Source organism: Chiloscyllium plagiosum, unplaced genomic scaffold, assembly GCF_037043375.1.
Source record: "Chiloscyllium plagiosum isolate Xiang-an unplaced genomic scaffold, Cpla_swu_hap1 HiC_scaffold_45, whole genome shotgun sequence".
Classification (NCBI taxonomy): Eukaryota; Metazoa; Chordata; class Chondrichthyes; order Orectolobiformes; family Hemiscylliidae; genus Chiloscyllium; species Chiloscyllium plagiosum.
In genome coordinates this window covers 58,183,596-58,190,955 of record NW_028270183.1, presented here as the reverse complement: position 1 = coordinate 58,190,955, position 7,360 = coordinate 58,183,596, and the positions used below count along the sequence as shown (strand labels likewise).

The following is a 7,360-nucleotide window of genomic DNA, read 5'->3' as shown; positions in this document are numbered from 1 at the left end:
CATTGTCATATGGACAGCCACAAACACTCTCTTTGAAAGGTACCTTTAAATATGAAAGTCTGTGCAGCAGTATAATCGGGGAACCAAGTAGCCTGCGCTGGGTATTTATATTTCAGACAATTTCCTTTGTTCACCGTTTTCACTGAAAGTGAATGGATATTACCATTTCAATGCTGATATGAAACCAGATTCAACATTGTATCTGCTCGCCGGTTTTGTTGTTGCAGTGGCGATGAGACATGTTTTTTGTATTTCTCGCATTTCCTTCATTACTGTCCTGGTGAAGGGGGCTGGTGGTTGGTCCTCTCGATCAGATTTAGTCATCAGCGCATTGTTGACCTAATTTCATCACGAGTGCAATTGGTAAACTTCATTTTTCATGGATTATTGCTGTTCCGTTTTGTTTTATGTTTGTTGAGCACTTCCTGTGACTTGGCAATGCACTAAATCTCCAGGTTGTCCTGAATTGCTTCGCTGCTATTTCTCTGAGCAGTTCATGACATAATCGGCTTGCACTGCAGCAAAGGCAGCATGCATGCTTCGGTGTGTCTGACAATGGTCCACCCTTTCTGTTTTGCTTCTGTTCCACATGAAGAGCTGTCAGTTTCTGGATTCGTTGGAGAGCTGAGGGGGGTAACATTATCCTTGCGGAATAAATCTTCAGACAAACTCTTTGATGGCAAAGTTGGGAAGGTGCCAAACGAATGGTCATTGGCAGCAAAAGTCCGGAAAGACCCTCATTGCTGGGTCAACTCGTCCCATCCACCCTCCAGAAATATAGACAAACGCGCTGACTGCATAACAAACAGAGTGCATTTTTTTGCAAATGGTCCAATAAAACTGGTGTCAGCTGCGGGAGCACACCAAAGATGCCGAGCACGGAAAAAGACCCTACTATCGAACCTGTCCCTGCTGAACAGATAACCGAAATTAATTGAACCATGTTTGCCAAAATGTGTTCCTTATCTCTCCGAACGCTTCCTGTCTATATACCCATTCGGATGTCATTGAATTTGCGTTAACTGTGGCAAATCATTCTGCACACACAAAAATGTCTGAGTGAACTCGCTGAGTTTCTGCATGACACCATGACCAGACTTTGGGCCAAAGTTGGAAACTGCGACTAGACTAGATGGCTCTCTGATTCGCCGCAATGAACAATGGGCGGAATGGCCTTTTCCCACTTTGTAAGCCTTCGAAGACAAGTTGAAAATAATCTGCAACGAAAATGTTCTTGTGAGGATTTACTTGTGAGGATTCGGTACTCTCAGCAGGTGAAATACTGCAGAGTGTGAAAATAGATAAGTCAGCTGGGCCGGATGTGATCTATCTGATGTTGTTTAGCAAATGCACTGCAGGTAGGTACAAATCAAGCTGATGCTAACAACGGCTCGTTTTGAGCCGCTAATTTGCAGTGAAGTGGCAGCGCCAATAAAAGGTGTCACGCATCTCGTCTAATTCCACATCCACAGCTCGAAATGACCGGAGGTCTCTCGCTGAGTATCTGCAGGGTCTTGCTTGGACGACACCATGACACTTTTTCACTGGAGTGGATCATGAAATCGCGTCGTGACTGTGAATAAAACGATGGAAACTTCCAGCAGAGAAGGAGGCGACCCTGAAGCAGGCAGCTGAGGACAAATGTTTCTCCTTTGCCAGTGAAAGGCTCTGCTTCAAAAATTGGAAACTTCGAAGTGAAGCAGTGTTGGTGATTATCTTCGCTGCTTGTTCACCTTTTTCATTCTGATTCCGTGAAAGTCCATGGCATTACATATCGACATTCTGCCAACGCTTGGCTTGTCTCTTGGGCCAGTGGCATAATGGATAACGCGTCTGACTTCGGATCGGAAGATTGTAGGTTCGAGTCCTACCTGGCTCGAGGGGGATGTTTTGCTTTGACTGTCGTCTACGTTGACGCTCCGCTGTGAAGCCCTTGCGGGACGTCGCCTCTGTGCTTTCTCATTTAAAACTTGCATTTGTCCTGTTGTCCATATCAAATTCCAGCTCTCCACAACGGACACCTCCGTCAGTTTGGGGGTATCTTTCTGTGTGTCTCCCTCTGTGGGTGAAAATGAGCATGAGTTCCTCAAAAGGCTTACAATTCGTTGTGGAAGTGTCATACTTTTGCCCCGTTATTGTGCCATTTAAGAACATAGGATAACCTCACTGAAATTTGCCCTTGAAACATGAGAACACACGAGACTTTGGGCCAAAGTTGGAACTGCGACTAGAACAGTGGCACAGTGGTTAGCACTGCTGCCTCACAGCGCCTGAGACCTGGGTTCAATTCCCGCATCAGGCGACTGACTGTGTGGAGTTTGCACGTTCTCCCCGTGTCTATGTGGGTTTCCTCCGGGTGCTCCGGTTTCCTCCCACAGTTCAAAGATGTGCAGGTCAGGTGAATTGTCCATGCTAAATTGCCCATAGTGTTAGTTAAGGGGTAGATGTAGGGGTATGGGTGGGTTGCACTTCGGGGGGTCGGTGTGGACTTGTTGGGCCGAAGGGCCTGTTTCCACACTGTAAGTAATCTAATCTAAAAACAGATGGCTCTCTGATTAGCCGCAATGCACACGGACGGAATGGCGTTTTCCCACAATCTGCAACGGAAATGTTCAGAAAGGGTGTTTTATTTACATCAAATACTATAGTATTTATCGCTTTGTCTTGTTATTTACTTGTGAGGATTCGGTACTCTCAGCACCGTGGCCCGGATCGTATTCCTGCTCATGGAATGGTTGTATTGTTCAGCAAACATATCGGTGTACCAGTACTTCTGCCGATTTATCCGATGCTGGCATGTCATTGGTTTTGTCCAAAACATTATGAAGGTTAACATAAAACAAATAGCTGCAGTTTCTGGAAATCTGATCAAAAAACGAAAATTCTTTGGGGAACGTAGCAGGACTGGCAACAGAAAGGTCTACTTGCCTGCTCTTCGGATGCTGCCTGACCTGCTGTGCTTTTCCAGCATCACTCTGATCTAAAATCTGGTTTCCAGCATCTGTAGTCCTCACTTTTGCCTAGTTCCTTCAGTGTCGCTAGTTCCCAATTCAAGAACTCCATCTCTAGCGGTTTCATGTCTGTACCTCCATGCTGAGGAGTTGAAGAGTGAAGAAAAGTAACTCACCCCTCCATCTCTGGGGTAATTAGGGACTGAAAATGAATCGTGTCACATTGAAATATATCTAGATGCGACTTAATCTTTGTCTTTTATTGGGAACCATCTCTTTCATTGTAACCATCAGGAAAGAACATTTCGTTCGCCAGAAAAAGAAATGAATATGTCACTAACCTTTGTTTGCTTCGGGTCCAAGAATACTCAGATCAATAGCTCCCTTGCTTACCTCTGCTGGTCATGTTCGCAAAGAGATCTAGCAAATTGCCAAGTGTGATTTTCCTTTCAAAAAATAATTTTGACTCAGTTTGGCTGCAAATATCTTTTCCTCCCTTTGTGCTTTTCTTCCTTTACATTGGTGTCTCGCACCTTACAAATGACAGCAAAGGTATGAAAGGAGATGGAAGCATTTCGCTCATCAAGTCAGCGACAGCTTTCAATGAGATCACGGCTGATTTGGTCAATGTTCAACCCTGCTGCGCTGTATGTAGTCATGGCCGAGTGGTTAAGGCGATGGATTAGAAATCCATTGGGTGTTTCCCCACGTAGGTTCGAATCCTACTGACTACGTCGTGAATGCTTTCCTGCAGGAGCAATTTTCGCTCAAAGTTCAGAAAACCTATTTTGCAAACCAGTCCGGTAATTTGATTAGAATTGGGAAACTCGAGTTCTTCATCAGAAATGTACCATATTTAAAACATTATCTCTGTTTCTCTTTCCAGATACACTGCTCGACACATCGGGTTTCTGCAGTTGTTATTGAACTTCCTAAACAGAAGTGCTGCTTTTCATTAGATTCCTTTAATCCCTGTCCTCTGTTCTCTGACTCGGGTCAGTGGCAACACTTCCTCCTGCTCGTCAAAGTGCTCATTTCCCACCGCTCCCTCTCCCATCATTGCAAACAACCGCAGGAAAATGCCACTTAACCATCTTTGTCCACTTTGTTCCAAAATGAAACTCACCAGCCTCAGGAATCTCTCCACCAAACGGGACTTCTCATCCCTGGACATGGTGCAAGCCAGAGGATTGTGAAGAGATACTGTGAAAATATTGTCAGTTAGCAGTTGGAAAAATGTTTAAGAAGCAAACGATATAATTTAGGCTCCAGCTTTGGAAATCTTGACATACTCTTTGGGAAATGGAATCAGAGGAGGATGAAGAAGTGTGAACTGTCGGACCGAGTAGAGGACGGGACATTGACTCTTATCTTCATGTATTTTTCACATTTTCCCATATTGCTGAGTATCATGCACATGTAGGTATATATTCAAGTCACTGTTTCAGGTAACGTCTGACCCCTCTATCTCTCTTTACTGAGTGTGGACATCTTTCATTCATTAATGGGACATCGGTGTTGGTGGCTGGGCCAGCATTTATTTCCCTTTCCGAGTTGCTCTCGAGAAGCAGTTGGGGAACTGCCTTTCTCAACCCATGCACTTCGATGTGCTGTCAGCTGCCAGTGCTCAGGTCTGTCTGGTTTCACTTCTTTGAGAACTTGCAGTATTATATCTGAATGGCTGGCTTGGCCATTGCAAAGGGCATTTGAGAGTCTGCCATTTCTGAGGGTCTGGAGTAACATGTAAGTCAGACCAGTGAAGATAGCAAGTTTCCTTCTGTGGAGGACACTAGTGAGCCTGGGTTTTTTTTTAGTTTTGACAGCAATCAATATTTCATTAGATTGCTAATTCCAACTATTTTATTGAATTCAAATTCCACCATCTGCTGTGGTGGGTTTGAAGTCCGGGTTTGGGTCATTGTGTGATGTACTTAGCAGGCTGAATGACATCAAGCTGTTCGTGTGTAAATCCTGAGAGGGCAGAATGGTCTCCTCCTGTCTCATTATAATGTTGATGACTGGCTGAATGGGATCGTCCTTTATCTCTGTAATATTACAGAGTGCATACGAGAACAACACATGAGGCAGGAGCAGCAGCTGGCCATTCAGCCCGTCGTGCCTGCTGCACCATTCAGAATGTGTATTGGTGATGTGATTATAACTAAACACCCCTTTCCTCTCTGTTCCCAATAAACATAGATTATCTTGTTCATCAAAGTTCTATGATACCCAACCTTGAGCGTTTTCAGTAACTGTTACTTCGGCATGAGAACGCCACAGATCACAGAACCTTAAAGAAAAAGGAACATCCCTGTCTCAGTCTGAAATGGGAAGGCCCTTAGTCTCAAAATGTGTTACCCTCAAACCAATCGCCAATCTTTTGAGATGAAAATGGATGATAATTAGGAACAGATATTGGCCATTCAGTCCTTGAAACCTGTCTTTGTTGCCATTAACACTCGTAAATCACATACTCACCAATTTGAGTCTCCACTGAAATTGCGGGAAGACAATCCCAGGCACCGAAAGATCATATCAGCATGAGACACTGGAGCAGAATTCGATCATTCATCCCATCTAATCTGCCATGGCAATTGATTACCGCTGAAATATTTCTCAACTCCATTCTCCTGCCTTCTCCAACTGACCATTGATCACTTATTAATAAAAATGTTATATCTCTGTATTAAAGACATTATCTGTGCCTGTACGTGGGGGGTTTGTTCGTGTGTTTGTGTGTAAATGTGCATGTGTTATGTGTGTTAGTGTCAGAATCTAAGTTCGTGTGCACCACTGTTGCATCTTTTTGCAACGTTGTTTTTCAAGAAAATACATTGAAATTGGAATCAATCTCCTTCCTGCTCTCTTTCTGTCCGTTCCAGCATTGTGTGTGTGTGTATGTCGCGGGGGGGAGGGGGGGGGTGGGGGGGGGGGGGTGGGCGGGGGAATAAGTTGTGTGTGTTGATGGTGCTGTCAGCTTGGATGGTGCTGTGAGCTGCTTCCCTCCCTCTCTCCCTCCCGACTGCGATGGAAATAAAGATCTAAAACAATCATGATAGAGATTGATATAAATTCTGCATTATAAACACTGGGATTAAAATCACTGTGACAATCTCTGACACAGGCAGAGACACACTGTGGCACTCTCTGATACTCTCCAACACACTGTGACGCTCTCTGAGACACACTGTGACACTCTCCGACACTCTCTGTGACATACTGTAACGCTTTCTAGCACATCTGAAACACTCTGTGACACTCTCTGACAGACGGTAACACACTCTCTGACACCAACAATGACACTTTCCGACTCTCCCTGACTCTCTGAGACATACTGTGACACTCACTGAGACACAAAGTGACACTATCTGACTCTCTCTGCAACTCTCTTAGACACACTGTGACACTCTCTGATTCTCTCTGACACTCTCTCAGACACAATGTAACACTCTCGGATTCTCTCTGAAACACACTGTGGCACTCGCTGACAGATTGTTTGAGACACACTGTGACCCTCTCTGACTCTCTCTGAAACTCTCTGTGGCACTCTATGACACTGTTTGAGACACACTGTGACACTCTCTGAGACACTCTGTGACACTCTGTGACTCTATCTTCCACACTGGAACACACTTTCTCCCCGTGTCTGTGTGGGTTTCCTCCGGTTGCTCCGGTTTCCTCCCACATTCCAAAAATGTGCAGGTTAGGTGAATTGGCCAGGCTAAATTGACCCTAGTGTCAGGTCAGGGGTAAATGTAGGGGTATGGGTGGGTTGCTCTTCGGCGGGTCGGTGTGGACCTGTTGGGCCTGTTTCCACACTGTAACGTAATCTAATCTAATCTAAAAATCTAAACACTATGTCGCTCTCTGTCCCTCTCTGAGACACACTGTGACCCTCTCTCACTCTCTCTAAAACTATCTGTGGCACTCTCTGACACTGTCTGAGACACACTGTGACACTCTCTGACTCTCTCTGAGACACACTGTGACACTTTGTGGCACTCTGTGACTCTATCTGTCACACTGGAACACACTATGTCACTCTCTGCGCCTCTCTGAGACGCACTGTGACACTCTCTGGGACACACTGTCCCAGAGTACACTGGTGAGTTCACACATTCTCTCTCTCATATACACACATTTGTATACTCTGCTCCCTCACACTCACTGTATACCTGTTATAGCACCAATCCCCTAACAAGGCTCATGCTCCACCACTCTCACTACTGCATGCAGCACCTTCCCTCTCTTTCTGTCTTGCCTTTCTAATGCCCCCCACATAGTCATAGAATATTCTGGGGAATCCTAATTATGGAATGTTCCAGTATTGTTCCAACCTATTCCCAGTTTCAGGAAAACGGCTGTGCCCCAGTGTGTAACACGTAAGAGGATGGAGTAGAGATGTACGT

The 7,360-nt window shown here is 45.1% G+C and overlaps 2 non-coding genes across 2 annotated transcripts; both read left to right on the top strand.

Annotated features, from left to right (window-relative positions):
• The first annotated feature begins 1,806 nt into the window (after positions 1-1,806).
• Positions 1,807-1,879, top strand: trnar-ucg (transfer RNA arginine (anticodon UCG)). The gene has a single exon. It is a non-coding gene; the product is annotated as a tRNA-Arg (tRNA).
• Positions 1,880-3,602: 1,723 nt separating this feature from the next.
• Positions 3,603-3,685, top strand: trnas-aga (transfer RNA serine (anticodon AGA)). The gene has a single exon. It is a non-coding gene; the product is annotated as a tRNA-Ser (tRNA).
• The last annotated feature ends 3,675 nt before the right edge of the window (positions 3,686-7,360 follow it).